The following is a 16,126-nucleotide window of genomic DNA, read 5'->3' as shown; positions in this document are numbered from 1 at the left end:
TTTAAAAAGAGACCAGAAAGACTCGAGAAGTGTGACTCAGTATACTTATTTTTTTCCCCCTAAAAAAAGAATCCGAACAGGAACAGTGAATGAGGGAAAATGAAATAAATACAGGAAGACAGGAAAAGAGATTCGCACGGTCCCCTACCAGCAGAATCAACATCAGCTGCTGTGCTGGTTCATCCTGTCAACTCCATCACCATGGAAACACATCTTGAGGGAGGTTAGGAGAGATCCTTTAGACTGACTGAGGTGGAAGACCCACCCTCCATGTGGGCGGTGCCATTCCCTAGGCTGGGGTCCTAACTGACTACAAAAGGGGGAAGTCAGCTGAACACCAGCATCCATCTCTCTGCTTCCTGCCTATGGACCGGATGTGACCAGCTGCCTCGTGCTCCCGTGGTGACCATGCTTACCCCACCATGATGGACTGTGTCCCCTGGTCCTTAACTTGCTTATGGAAAGTGTTTTGTCACAGCAATGAAACTAGTAAGCCAAGGGACCTAGCAGAAATGTGGATTCCTAGGCCCCACCCAGACCTGCTAAATCAGAACCTCTGTAAACTGGGCCCCGGAAGTAAAATTTACGGCCTTGTCACGGTAATTCTGATGCTTGCCTAGGTGTCACGACCACACTGCCTTAAGGGAAAGGTGAATGCACTAGGAGTGACAAGAAGCAAGAGGAAACAAGGCTTTGTGTGTGTGTGCATGCGTGTGTGTGTGTGTGAGAGAGAGAGAGAGAGAGAAGAGAGAGAGAGAGAGAGAGAGAGAGAGAGAGAGAGAGAGAGAGAGAGAGAGAGAGCGTGAGAGAGCCTTGTAAACCTGTATGGAGAGCAGAGCTTGATAATGGGCTATCTCCCTCAATTGCTTTGCCACCTTACATTTTTGTTCGTTTGGTTTGGTTTTTCAAGACAGGGTTTCTCTGTGTAGCAGCCCTAGCTGTCCTGGAACTTGCTCTGTAGGCCAGGCTGGCCTCAAACTCACAAAGATCCTCCTGTCTTTGTCTCTGAGCGCTGGGATTAAAGGTGTGTGCCGCCACTGCCTGGCTTGCCATCCTGCTTTTTGCAAGAGGGTCTCTCATTGATCCAGGAGCTCACTTTTTTGACTAGACTAGCAGGCCAGCAAGCCGTGGACTATTCCTGTCTCTGTCCCTCGGGGCTGGGATTACAGATGCACGCACACTGCCGCATCCCTCTTGATCGTGGGTGCTGGGCATCCGAGCTCAGTTTCTCAGGCTTGTGTGGGCAAGAACTTTACTCACTGAACCATCTCCAAAGTCCCCAAAAGGAGAACCAAAAATTCAGACATATAGCATCCTTTAGCCGAGGCTGAGCCAATGAGAAGCTGGGGAGGATAAAACCAGCATCCTCTAGCCGAGGCTGAGCCAATGAGAAGCTAGGAAGGATAAACGGAATCACAATCCTTGGGCTTTTAGTTTGTTGGGGACATACCTCATTTCTTTCACCTAGCATGCTATACTGCTGGCTCTTTAAAAATTAAAGCTTTTAAAATTTAATTTTCAAAGATGTTCTCCTATAGAGTTCTGCCTGACCTGAAACTCAGTCTGTGAACTAACAGAGATCCACCTGCCTCTATCTCCTGAGTGCTGGGATTAAAGGTATGTGCACCACCACACCCAGCAGCTGCTGGCTCTTTATGCACATGGTTTGAAGGTTTCAAATGGCTTGCTCATGCGTGAATGCCAGGTGATCGTAGGACACTGATTGAAGACATTTCCAGGCTGTAGAGATGTTGAAACCAGGGGGAAACGTTCATTCCCAGACGGCACTCTCTACTTGAGACCTGGATAACGGGAGAGGGTTCACATTTAACTGGGGTCACTTCATTTGTGGATTTGCTCTTGGAGTGCCTGTCTCATGGTATGTGAAGTGATTGCGGACCAGGGATCAGCTGTGCTGGGTGAAGCGGGGGGGGGGGGGGAGGGAAATGATTGGAAATGGGAAATAAAATATGGATTGCGTTTTTGGCTTCCAGGTTGGGGTGACCTCTCTGGGTCACACTCAGGCTATGAGTAATAGTTATCCCCGACACTGGTGACTTAAACATTGTATAAACACATGTAACCCTCTGGAGATGTCACCCCTCCCCCCACCTCTCTGATCCATCTTCACAGTTCTTTCTGTCTAGGACCACACACTCCCACTCCCTAGGGCTGCCCTTCTGGCTCCCTTGCTCATCACCCGCACCCCCCCCTCTTCTAACCTTCCTCCTCCCAGCCACTCCCCACTATCTTTGGACCCTGTCTCTTCATTCAAACTTTCCTGGAGACATCCATCTCTCATGGCCTTAAACACCACCAAAGGGCTGGGAGCTGGTAGCTCAGACCTGCTGGGGGCCCAGCTAACCTGAGATGCAGTTGCCTCTCTTGTAAGCATCTCATAACACGATTAAGCCACCCTTGCGGCCCGCCCTGCTGGCAGCACGGCCGACACCCAGTTGCTTGGTTGAAAACCTTGTAGCCATCCTGAACACCCATCTCTGCCTCACACCCTGTATCCAATCGTCAACAGGCACTATTGGCGTGGTCACAAGTCAAAAGGACGACAATTGAGTTTAAAGCTCTTAATTGACCCCATTAGGGATTCTAGAACAAGGCACTAGACTGTTCTAGAAAACAGAACGAGAGTCTCATGGGCTGAGCAGAGAAGGCCAAGTTTGTAGACAGGACAGCAGAAAGGGGACGGGCTGAAAATAGAAAAAAAAACAAAACCTCATTGGTTGACACCAGGCAAGGTCAAGTCACTTTTAGTGGAGGGAGACATATGATTCTGCCGGCTGGATTGGTCTGTTTGGGAGATTTGGCTGGCATTTCTGTCCTCATTTATTTTTTTTAATGAATTCGTTAAGCTTTTTATTTTTAATCACACATACACACGCATATCTGTGTGTATGAGCAAAAGTGCATTACTCTGGGAGCCCAGAAGAGGGCATAGGTTTCCCTGGAGCTGGAGTGTGAACCACCTGATATGAAAGCTGAGACCCAAACCCAGATTCTCTGCAAGAACAGCGAATTCTCTTAACTGTTAGGCCATTTCTCTAGCCCCATTCCTTAAGCATTCTTTAAAAATTACCTTAAAAAATTACCTTTATATTTATTTATTCATTTGTTTGGGCATGTGGGTATGTGTGTGCCTCTGTGCCGTGCAGAAGCCAGAGGGCACTTGCCAGGTCGGTTTCTCCTTCCATCATGTGGCCTCGGGAGTTGGACTCAGGCTTCATGCCGTGGAATATTGGTTGAAGGTATGTTACATTTGTTCATGCTTTGGAACATTTGTTTTTTATTTATTTAGTTATTTATTAAATATTTCTGCCTCCTCCCCGCCACCGCCTCCCATTTCCCTCCCCCTGCAAAAGTGTGCTGCATTCTTTTATGTTGCATTTATTTAACTCTGTGAAGCTGTGTGGCCTGTCTAAAACACCTGATTGGTCTAATAACAGAGAAAGGTAAAATCCAGAGGCAAAGGTAGATGGCATAATTTAAGTTAGAAAAGCTGGCTAGAAACAAGCCAAGCTAAGGCCGGGCATTCCTAAGTAAGAATAAGTCTCTGTGGATTTATTTGGGATCTGGATAGAGGGCCCCCAACGAGTAAATAAAAGAAAAACAACAACAACCCCAGTGCCAGGCCTGTCCCCTGTGAGCCATCTCTTCCTCCCTGTCCTCACTTCTCAGAAGGCCAGAGAACTCACTGTGGAACTTTGGCATGGCCGATCTCATTTTGATTTGAACCTGGCCTGTTGGGGCCAGGGCAGAAGCCTAAACAATGGTGTCCTATGAGATCACACACTCCTTTCAAAGTATGCCCAGAAACTGGCCACTGCCCTCAGCCTTCACAGCTGCCACCTTGTGGGAACTGCACTGTCATCCCCTGTGTGACAGGTGACAATCATGTTGTACTGTCTTGAGCTACACAAGGGGTGTGTTACTGGAGGATTTTTGGGTATCAGAACAAGAATGATCAGGGCATGTGGGTCACAGTAGAAATGGAGATGGCTTATTAAAAAATAGTAAGGCTGAACCAGGCAGTAGTGGCACACGTCTTTAACCCTGGCACTCGGGAGGCAGAGGTAGGCGGATCTCTGTGAATTTGAGGCCAGTCTCATCTACACAGCTAGTTCCAGGACAGCCAGGGCTACACAGGAAATCCCTGTCTGGAAAAAACAAAGCAAAAGGTTACATTTATTTGCTCTCTGAGTTCAAGGCCAACTTGATGTACATAGTAAATCTTTATTTCAAAACATTTATTCATTTGTGTGTGCATGTGTGTTGTGCACGTACACACATGTGCACGGCACAACGGCTGTGTGGAGGTCAGAGGACAGCTTGTAGGAGTCATTTCTCTTCCTTGTACCATGTGGGTGCTTGGGGTTGATTTCAGGTTATGTTGGTGGCAAGTTCCTTTAACTGCTGAGCCATCTCCCAGGCCCCTTAGCTGCTTCCCTTATCCTCCTCCCTCCCTCTCCTCCTCTTCTTCCTCTTCTCTCCTTCTCCTCCTACCCCTCCTCTTCTCTCACTGTTCTCTTCCTTCCTCCTTCTCCTCCTCTTCTTCACTCAAATAACTACCAAAATATTTAGGTTGCCATGAACTGTGGGTCTCCTAAGCTCTTTTGAGGGGACCCAGGACACTCCTGGTACAGGGGGCTCAATGTACTTCTCCAGCACAGAATTAGCCCTTGGGAAGGTGGCAACCCAGCATCCATCGGTGCCTTTGGGTCCCCGGAATTGAACTCAGGCCCTCATGCTTGTAGAGCAAGCTCTTTACTGGCTGAGCCATCTCCTCAGCCCACAAATAACCCATGAAGACTGTGGCCTCTGAATCTCTCCAGAGCCACAGCGCTCCAATGAGTGCACACATTTCAAGCCCCCAAGCATGGCTGTGACCTCTTAGAGACACTTCGTTTCACTGGCTTGAGACTGTGAGATCAGTATCTCCAGGCTGGAGTGGGATCACACGGGGAACCGGCTCCTGGGCCTGAGTCTGTAAAAGCCCAGGTGAAGGTGGTGTTGGTGTGTCACGTGACAGTGTGATGAGGCCAGGTCACTGAGCTTGGGAGAGAGTAGGTGAAGAGTGGATGATGAACAATGATACTTTTTTTTTTTTTTGAGGAAGTTCTTTTGTAGCTAGGAGAAGAGAGAGGGGGAAGGCTGCTGGGAGATTACTTTTGTCTGAGCCGGATAAGTGAGGGTGCCCGATGATAGAACTCGTAGTTAGGATAGAAGGTTATTTGAGGCTTTCTTTCTCATACAGGAGCTCCTCCAGTTCAAGGACGGTGTCCTCTCAATGTTGGATTGGGTCTTATACAACAGCTCCTTCCGGGAAGGGGCTGTCTTCCATTACAGAGGGAGCCCCCTGGAAGAGCCACTGTGACTCCATCATCAGATGTATCCATCTGGGAGATAAAGGCTGTCTCCTCCATCACAGCACAAGTCCCCCAGGGCAGAGTCTAGGTCTCCCCTGGAATGAGTGCTCCCTGGCACTGGGGTTTATGCATTCTTTACTTGACTGAGAGATACTGAAAGAATGCATTGTTTCCACTGGTCTAGAGACCCTAGAGCAGTGGTTCTCAACCTTTGGGTCACGACTGTTCTGAGGGTCCAATGACCCTTTCACAGGGGTCGCCTAAGACCATCAGAAAACACAGATATTTACAGTGCGATTCACAACAGTAGCAAAATAACAGCTATGAAGTAGCAATGAAATAATTTGATGGTTGGGGGTCCCTACAGCATGAGGGGCTGTATTAAAGGACTGCAGCCTTAGGAAGGTTGAGAACCACCCTGCTAGAAGCCAAGGCGGACTCCCCACTTTGCTCTGCTTGTCCACGGTGTATCCAGTGTTAATACTGACCAGGCATCTCTCTCCCTCCCCTGTGTCTATTTCTGTGGTTTCGAAGGGTAGCTTCTGCCAGAAAGCTGCCTGGGATCCTGATGGGGATGTAACTCTGTTTCCTTGACAACTGCAATACCCACAATAAGACTGCCACAGTTTGACTGTCAGTGGTCCATGATCTCATGTTTTGAATATTGACCCCAGCTGGCAGTGCTCTTGTGGCATGGGATCCTTAGGAGGTAGGGACTGGTTGACAGAAAGAAGCTTTGAAGGGGGAACCATCCCTTGCCCCTGCTTCCCCCTCGGTTCCTGGTCTGCTATGGTGTGAACAGCTTTCACCTTCTACTCCAGCCACGGTGACCTGAGATTCCCTCCGCGATGGACCCAAGCCCCCTGAAGCCATGAACCAAGAGAAATCATCCCTTCTTGAGGCTGTCAGGCATTCTGTCTCAGAGACAGAGAAACAAGACAAAGCCATTGTCAACCACCCCACCTCCTGGGTAAAAAACTGGTTCCCCGAGGCCAAGTGACTTTTTCCCTCCAATAAAAGATCCATCATTCTTCCCATGGTGGTTTGAATGAGCATGCCCCTCACAGCCTCATATCTTTGAACACTTGGTCCCCGGTTAGTGGTGTTTGGAGGAGGTTATGGAGTCTTTAGGAAGTGCAGCCTTGCAGGAGGAAGTATGTCACTGGTGGTGGGCTTTGATGGCGGAGAACCTCACCCCACTTCCTGTTCTCTCTGTCTCTGTCTTCTTTCTGTTTGTTTTTTTTGCCATGATAGACTCTTTCCCTCTAAGACTGTAAATCAAAATAAGGTCTTTCATTTTTAAGTTTCTTCTGGCCATGATATTCTATCACAGTAATGCATCAAAGCCACTAATACACTCGTACAGTGTCGGTGGCATATACTCAAGTAATTTTCCTCATTATTTATAGGATTAAGAACACATAGAGGCCTGGAGAGATGGCTCAGTGGTTAAGAACTGGCTCCCTCCTAGAGAACCCTGGTTCAGTTCCCAGACCATATAGCAGCTACCAACTGTCTGTAACTCTAGTCCTGGGGAGTCTGATGTCCTCTTCTGGCTTCTGTGGCCACCAGGAGGCATGCATGTGGTGCACATATGCACATGCAGGCAAAGCACCACACACACAAATGCATATTTAAAGCAAAATAAACAACATATTCCTGATTTATGCAGAACGTGAATTAATTTCTTTACACCAAATGGAAGAATTCAGACATGAGGAGTCTCCTATCATATACATGGGTGAAAGACTATATTTTCAGGGATCATTTCTATAGCTCATGCATATATGGGCGATAAGCAAGCAAAGTAACAGGACGAATATTCTAGAAATAGTGCCTTTTTGTGTGTTAAGGGTTTAACTGTGCCCCCCCCCCATTTACGTATTCAAGTACTCACTCCTATTATTTCAGAATGTGGCTATGTCCACGTGATTCCAACAGTTGGGAGGTGGAAGCGAATCAGGAGTTCCAATTTCATCCTGGGCTACATTTGAGGGCAGCCCAATCGACTTGAGAGCTTGTCTTAAGAAACACGTGACTGTTTTAGGGGTTAGGGATTTAAATAATGATTGAGTTAAAATGAGGCCACTGGTGTGAGCCTCCACCAACATGGATGGCTGCTATCCTCATCTGAAGGAAAGGCCTGGACACAGATGTCAGTGGAAGGGCACAGATCGGAGGGGGACATCTATAGGTTCCCTGGAGACCCCTCAGAGAAGCCCATCCCTTGCTGGAGCATTGGTCTCAGACTCCATATTCAGCTTCCTGTTTGCCAGATAGGATCTATTTATGTTACTTAAGCTCTGAAGTTTGTGATTCTTTGCTCTGGCAGCCTCTGGAAAAATCTTATACTTTTGTGTTGCTCTGGCAACCGTTTAAAATTAAAGTTGGGCTTGTGCCGATTCAGAACACAGCCAGTTTCTAGTTAATACCGTCTCCAGTTTCCCAAATGGCCAGTTCTGACATCTGCCTTCACTCCCTTCACCTGGTGGCCATCTCCCCCCTTTTCTAACCCACCCCCTCACTCCCCACAGCCTATAGAACCACACAGATAAAGCCTCCTGAGTGCTGGAAGTCAAGGATGAGTGTCTTCGTTTGGTTCCCTGTTGCTATGACTAACATCATGACCAAAAGCAATGCCCACAGGTGGCAGTCTGCCATCAGGGGATGTCAGGGTAGGCCGTGGGGAGATGCTGCTTACATGCTTGCGTCCCATGCTTGTGCAGCTGCTTCTCCTGTACAGCCAGGCCCACCTGCCCAGAGACGGCATGGCCCACAGCGGGTTGGGCCTTCCCATGTCAACCGCGAATCAAGAAAACACCCTACAGATGTGCTTACGTGGAGGCAGTTTGTCGGCTGAGCTTCCCTCTTCTTAGGTGACGCCAGGCTTGTGTCAAACTGACAGCTGAAGCTGTGACAGATGAATCAGCACACTGGGTTACTTGGTGGAGATTCTTAGGTTAAGCCCGGTCTTGCTTTCTAAAAGGAATCGAGTGACCTACTTTCTGGTATGCCTAACTTTGCCTGACATTAATACAAAATTCTCAGGAAGCTGAAAATCCAGAGGTCGCCAGGGGGTAGGGGAGTTAGCCACTGAGAGGAAAGACATCATGAGGACATTTAGCCTGTGGGAGATTTTCTAGATTATTAATTGGTGGAGGAGGGCCTGGCCCAGTGTGGGCGACACCATTCCCTACGCAGATGGTCCTGGGCTGTATAAGAACGCTACCTAAGTACAAGCCTCCCAGTTGAGCCAGAAAGTGAGCCAGCAAGCAGTCTTCCTCCAGAGTCCTGCCCCAATTTGCCTCAGACATTGGATTGGGGTCACGAGAGTGGAAACTAAGCAAATCCTTCCCTCCTCTAAATTGCTTGTAGGTCAGAGTGTTGTATCACAGCAAGAGAGAGGAAACGGGAGCACAGGGGATGGGGCAAGACTCGTCCTTTAGTTAGTGCACGTACATCACACGGTTGTTAGTGTGTGTCCATCACAAGGTTGTTAGTGTGTGTCCACCACACTGTCCTGCAGTTAGTGTATGGTCATCGTACGTGTCACCTCTACCTCTCGATTGCTTAGGGGCTTGGATAGATGGGTTGGGAAGCTTCCTTTGGGGAAGAGAGGGTTATGAGTTCCAGGGAATCTCTCAATAGGCTGCCTGCCATTCCCTGTAGCAGTGGGGAGAGAAAGAAGCCACTGTAGGTGTGGCCTGAGTCGTCACTAACCCACACCTACCATCTGACCCTAAAATCGGTGATGAAAGCATATAACTGAAACCAAGTGAATTCAGTTAGAGAGCTGATTAAATCATTCTCATAGGTGCAACATGGAACGTTCCAGAAGGACCAGAAGACTCATCCAAGGGCTTCACTTTGGGAGGTAGAGGAGGGAATCCCACACCTTAGAAACAATGAGATGTGCTTTTCATTCGTATGCCAAAGCGTCTAAAGATATCTCAGAGTTGAAAATATTGCCTGTAAAAGACTCCTTATAAGAAGGCGAATAAAAGCCAAGCAACTCATGGGTGGGAAAACCCCAATCTTGTAAACAGAAAGTGGTGACTAAGTTGTCTATGTAAAAAGCAAACTTAATAGTATTTAAAACAACCCGTAGGGCCAGGGAGATGGCTCAGAGGGTAAAGGCATTTTAAATTAATTAATTCGGTGTGTGCATGTGAGTATAGAGCCCAGAGACAACCTGTGGGAGTCACGTCTCCCATCTGTGGGTCCCTGGGATCTAAGTCAGGAGTCAGGCTTAGTGGCCCAGTCCCTTCGCTCACTGAGTCTGGCCGGCCCCAGACTGCTCACGTGGGTAACAGACTTATTAGAAGTTATTTAATACTACAGGCAGCATGGGGGGAATTTTAGAGTTTGGTTCCACAGAGCAAAGTGGGGTTCCCTTCTTATGGGTTCAGGGAGCAGAGGAGAGCCCCACGCCACACAGTTAGCACTGAGTACCTGCTTGTCCTCAGGCCGCTGAGGACTCTGGTTGACAGGTGACCTTTAGCACCTGTTTAGTAATGGCAAGGTCACAGAGGGCGTGCCTGTCAGCTGCTGGGGTTTGGCTTGGTCTGTGAGACTGTAGCTCCTGGTCCAACACTTCTATCCTAAAGTTTTCCCCTCCCCTTTATCCCTCCCTCCCCTTTCCCCTCCTATTTCCCCTTTTGAAAGGAGAGCTCACTTTGTTTTTCAAACCTCAGGGCGCAGCATCCTGGGTGCTAGGATTAGTGGACTTTGCCTCCAAGCAGGGTCTCTGACTCTCCTATCAGTAGCCCTGTGGATAACATAGTAACATAGTAAACAGTGTCTTTTTGTTTGTTCTTTATTGTGTGTCATTGTCTCCCCCCCCCCCCGCCCCCCAACCCCGCCTCCAGATAGGGTTTCTCTGTGTAGCCCTGGCTGTCCTGGATTTCACTCCGTAAACCAGGCTGGCATTGAACTCACAGAGACCCACCAGTCTCTGCCTCCCTGAATGCTGTGATTAAAGGCTTACGACACCGCTGCCTGGCCCTGTAAACAGCATCTTAGCTTCCAATGTACCGAAGTTTCCTTGGCTATGGGTCTAGTGGACAATTCTCTGCTGCTGATGCAAAGATTTCCATCACAGTGGTTCACAACCTTTCTAATAAGACCCGTTAGTACAGTTCCTCATGTTGTGGTGACCCCCACCATAAAATTATTTCGTTGCTACTTCACCACCGTAATTTTGCTACTGTTATGAATCATGACGTAAATGTATGATGTTTACAATGGTCTTAGACGATCCCTGTGAAAGAGCCATTTGACCTCCAAAGGGTTGTGAGGTCGAGAACGTGAGAACGGAGGACCTAGGACTTGATCCTTTTTCTAGTTAGCATCTGAAAAGGCCCAGTCAAGCCTTTAGTTTCAGACGTCTCTCAGCCCTTTGGTTTTTCGTTCACAGTCCAGACTCCAGGCATTAAACGTTATTGTAAGGAGACACGTTGTGGTTTGTATCCTTGGAGAGTCCCAGGGGCACCTGGGAGATAATTTACACCCCCTTACCCCCAGATGCAGGCATGTCCAGTAGATGGCAGCATAGGACAGGCCAACCTCATTTAATCTTGGGCCAGGCACTGAGGGGTGAGAGGGTCGTTTTTGACTATTTCCTTTTCTCTTACCTGTTTTTGTTTTTTTCTCATTCCTGTTTTTGTTTTTGTTTTGTTTTGTTTAAAGATACACAAGCCAACGACAGAAGGGATAGTTCAAAGCTGTGGGCGACCAAATATCATTCATTTCTCAAGAACAAACCCGTAGGCTGCATTTTGCCACTTTAAAGCACATGGCACAAATAAAAAACAGCTTATCACTTTATATAACATTGTCGTTAGTCCCCTGCGCAGAGAGGAAGAGAAGAGATTTGTCTTAGCCATGGAAGCTTAAACCACAACGCAGGGGTTTGTTTTGCAAAGGAAAGAGCAGGATCAGATGATGGCTGGTACGCTCTGGGAAGCAGCTGCGTCTTCTCTGACCTGTGTGAATCTGGGTGTTCACTGCAGCCCACAGCACTTGTCTGCAGCCATTGATGTCTCCCCAGTTCTTAGGACAGGAAAGGTCTTCTCTTTTGGAAAGTGGCAAATGGTAAAGGAATCAGAAGAGCACATATCCCTTAAAGTTAAAATAACTCATTTAGCAAATGCATTTCCCATTAAACTGAACTCAGGCTTGTTGGTTTGCTTGTTTTTTTGAGCTAGGCTCTCTCCCACATGCCTCTGCTTCCTGGGTGCTGAGACTGACAGCGTGCACCCCCACACCTGTCCAAAACCAAGCATCTACCACACAGGTTGATTTAAATTTGTCTGTGGAGAAAATAGAATCCAGGTATGGTGGCTCATGTCTGTAGTTCCAGCACTCCGGAGGCGGAGGCAGGAGAATCATGACCAACCTGGTCTACCTAGTAAGTACCAGGCCAGCCTGGACTACAGAGGGGGATTTTTAGAAAAACAAACAAAAAAATGGGGGGGGGGTGGAGGAGAAAGGAATCATCCTTCAAGGGAGTTTTATTAGGTATTATTAGTGCCATAGGCAGGCAGGAGTATGGTGTAGCTAGGGTCTGAAGATAGAGGGAGGGAGAGAGGGATATAGTAAGGCATCATTCTTAGAGGATTCTGAGACAGGGTCTCAGGGTCCCACGCCAGGAAGCAGCAGGTTCGGTTAATAAGTGTGCCCAGAGTCAGGCGTCTGGACTCAAGGATGGGGGGGGGTATCTACTCTAGTGAGGGGGTAGAGGGGAAGAGGTCTGAGCTACATCAGGCACTGTAGGGAGCCTGTTAGCTCTGCACAGCAAGCCCTGGAGGGGATGAGACTGAAGGTCTGTGAGGCCCATCTGTGAGACCCATCTGTGAGACAGCGGCATCCGTGACCTGACACACTGGGTTTCCAACCTTCCCTGCAGCTTTAATGAAAAGACTGGACTGTCCAATACAGGTTCTTAGCCTTTTTGTAAGAAAAACAAAAACCACAAAACAGCCCTCACCCTGCCCTGCACAGTAGGCTGGCTGTTTTGTTTCGCTGATGTGTGTGTCTGGTCTTACACCAGCAGCGTGTCCTATTCCAGCAGTTGAATGCAATTTAATTAGGCAGAGTGAGGCCTCCTGTGTGAGTCTTCCTGCTTGAGATGACTTTGGCTCTTGGATATTAGTGTTTGTGTGTGCGCATTTCTGCGTGTGTTCATGTGTTTGTGTACACCTGTGCTAGAATATGTAGTTGTTGAGCTTGTACATTTGTGCTTGTGTGTCTGTGTGTGTTTCTGTGGCTTCTGTTTGGGTGTGAATTTTTATCTACCTGCGTTTTGTGTGTGTATGTGTCTGGGTGTTTATATGTTTTCTGTGTGTTTGTGCATCTGTGCTTCTGCGTCCCCATGCATTTGTATGTGTTCATATACATGCATGCACATTGCGTGTGTTGTATGCTAGTGTGTACTTGGTGTGTATATGTACTCATGTGTATGTATCTTGTGTGCGTGTGTGGGCTTGTTTTGCATGCATCTGTGTTTGTGGTTTTTGTTACCATCTGGATGTTGGTTTCAATGTGTTTGGATGTGCATTCAGTGTGCATGTGCTTATGCATGTATATTTTGTGTGTTTGTATGATCTTGCATTTGTGTGTCCATGTTAGTTTGTTGTATGTACTTGTATACGTGTAAATGTCTATGTGCATGTTTTTATATGCCTGTGTGTTTGTGCTGGTGAGTGTGTATGCATTTAGGTATGTTTGTGTGTGCATGTGTATGTGTGTTGGCATTTGTGTGTGCCTGTGTATTTGTGTGTTTATGCTGGTGGTTAGTTTGTGTCTGCTCACTTACGTGTTTAGTCTATGTGTGCACTGTGTTTTTGTTAGTGCATGTGTATTTGTATGTGTTTGTGTGTTCTTCTGTGTGTTTGTACAAACGTGTGCACATGTGCATGTAGAGACCAGAGGGTGACATCGAGTATCTTCCTCAATTATTCTTTTCTTACTCTTTCAGTCAGGGTCTCTCACTGAACCTGGACTTCATCAACTCGGCTAGATTGGCTGGCTCCAGGATCCTCTCCTCTCTGCCCCCACACACCCTTAGATGTTGGGGTTATAGGTGGGCCTACATCGTTGCGTGGGTGCTGGGAACCCAGGCACAGGTCCTCACAATTGTACAGCCAGCGCTTTGCCCACAGGACCAGCCCTTGGACCCTGGGTGACACCTGTCAGCAAGCACACTGGACTAGCGGGTCCCTTTGGGTGGCAAGGGCACTTGGATGGGGCTGCTCCTCCTTCTCAATAGCACAGGGCATCTCCTGTCCCCTCGTCCTCTATAATCTCTTCAAAGCTTTGGTGTTTCAGAGTTTCCGTTTGAGAGCTCCTGCAAAGCCATTCCTGGGAGTTTTAGAGTCTGTCACTACCATACATGTTTGCTTCCTTCACTTCTGGTTCCACCAAAGTCCCTGCTGGGGCTTTCAAAACTGCCGGGTTTTCTGTCTTAATTTTGTATCCTGAAACTTTTTTTCCCTTTTAACTTTTTCATGGAGTCTTTGGGGTTTTCCATCTGGAAGAGCAGGATGTGTTCAAATGGACAATTTGATAACCACACTTTCTCTCTCTTGGTTTGGGTTCCCTTTGTAATTGCGCAAGTGAGTCTATTTTGAACGCTTGCTTATTACTTTGTATTTTGCCCTTCATATACTTCACCCGGCGATTACTGCAAAGCTGTTTTTGATCGGAACAAGCTGTTTTGAAATGATGGCGGCAGAGTATATCTGTGAAAGATGAAAAAACAAGAAAACTGGGTCACCTTCCAGTAGAATTAGTATATTTTCTTCTTTTATTTCTTTTGTCTTTATAAATATGCCACCTAGCCGCTGTTTCAAACTAGCTTGTGATATTTATTAAATTTCTTGACTTAAGTCTGCCAAAATAATATTTATTGAGACAGAGTCTTATGTAGCCCAGGCTAGTTTCAACTCACTATGTAGCCAAAGAGAAACTTGAACTTCTGAACTGCTGCCTCTATGTCCCAAGTACTGGGATTAGAGACATGCCCCACCATGCCTAGTTTATATAGTGTTGGATCTTGAACCCAGGGCTTTGTGCATGGCTGGCAAGTGCTCCACCCACTGAGCCACATCTTAGCTCTGCTAAAACATTTAAATTAGAGCTGATGATATAGCTTAAGGCCCGGATTTGATTATCAGTACCGAAGGTTTTTGCTTGTTTGTTTTTTGAAATTGTGATATCATGGAGCTAATGCCAGGACTTTGAGATCCTCCATTGGTGTAGGAGGTTCTTCTGTTCATGTGTTGCTTTCATTGGTTAATTAATAAAGAAACTGCTTTGGGCCTGATAGGGCAGAACTTAGGTAGGAGGAGAAGACAGAACTGAATGCTGGGAAGAAGGGCAGAGTGCGAAAAAGCCATGGATCTTCTGCCTGAGATGGATGCTGGTTAGAATCTTGCTGGTAAGCCACAGTCATGTGGTAATACACAGATTAAGAGAAATAGATTAAATTAAGATGTAAGAATTAGCCAATAAGAAACTAGAGCTAATGGGCCAAGCAGTGTTTTAATGAATACAGTTTCTGTGTGGTTATTTCGGGGGGCTAAGCTAGCTGGGTGGCCAGGAAGAACAAGCAGGTCTCCTCCCGTAACACTCCATAACCAAACAGAAGCCCCAAATAAATACCAAAGAGACGCTAAAGCGTAGCGAGTCCCTCACTGTGGCTTTCCATCTTAACGAATGCGTTTTCAATTCTGAGCTTCTCAAACATTTTATAAGATTCCTTTTCTATTGTCCTCGTCAGTGACAAACCTCTCATAATCTTGAGGTGCCTGATCTCTGCACGAATCAAATTTGCTAGATTTTAATTGCCTAGGTTTATCTTTTTAACAATTCCTGTAGAAGATCTGGCCTCGGGCCTTGGTGTTGCCCACGGACCATGTACCTTTTTCTTGGCATCCTGAGAGATCACACAAGCTGTAATAGGTACATCCAACCTGTGGCCATGTGTGTCCCAGACCAGCTACAAACACAGTCCAACATGTTTGTACATTTCATCACCGTGTCTCAGTGCCAGTCAGTGGGACAGCCTGGGTGTGGCATGTGTCATGGATGCTGAGTGGAGTGGAGGGACGGGAGTGGGTGTGAGTGGCTCCAGGTTGGTCTCTGTTGGGTACAACATCCATGTCTGTCACATAGGTACTTCCAGCCTCACAGGTCTCCTTCGGAGTTGTAGAGAAAGTGCTCAGCCATCTCTGTGTCACCTAGGATGAACCTGTCTCAATTCTACCTGTGGCCAGGTTGCCTTTGTCCTAAAACTGGGGACAGGGGTGAAATAAAATGGACTCCCGTGTTACCAATGAGCTCAAGACCGAAATGGAAGAGAGAAATCAGTGTCTCCCTCTAGCTAGGTGGTATGAACTTGTCAGAGGCCCAGCGAGCTGCTTTGGGAGGGGACACTCGAAGACCAGCCCTTATTCCAGATGGCTCTGGTTTTGACTTTCACCCTTCTCAACAATCCCAGGTGTCATCGTGTGTTTGCTTGGGTGCCTGTGTGTGACCACATGTCTAGAGCCTTTTTCCATGAGCGAGTCCAGGAATAAATGTTTGCCTTTTCTTTTAAAAACGATCATTGAATTTATTTATTCGTTATTTATGTGAGTGTGCGCATCTCTGAATCTTGGCAGATGTGTGGAAGCTGGAGGCTGGTTTGCAGGGGCTGCCTCACTCCTAGTATGTGAGTCCCAGGGATCGAACTCAGGTCCAGGCTG

Source organism: Microtus pennsylvanicus, chromosome 13 (assembly GCF_037038515.1).
Source record: "Microtus pennsylvanicus isolate mMicPen1 chromosome 13, mMicPen1.hap1, whole genome shotgun sequence".
Classification (NCBI taxonomy): domain Eukaryota; kingdom Metazoa; phylum Chordata; class Mammalia; order Rodentia; family Cricetidae; genus Microtus; species Microtus pennsylvanicus.
Note: the sequence above shows the minus strand (reverse complement) of the source record.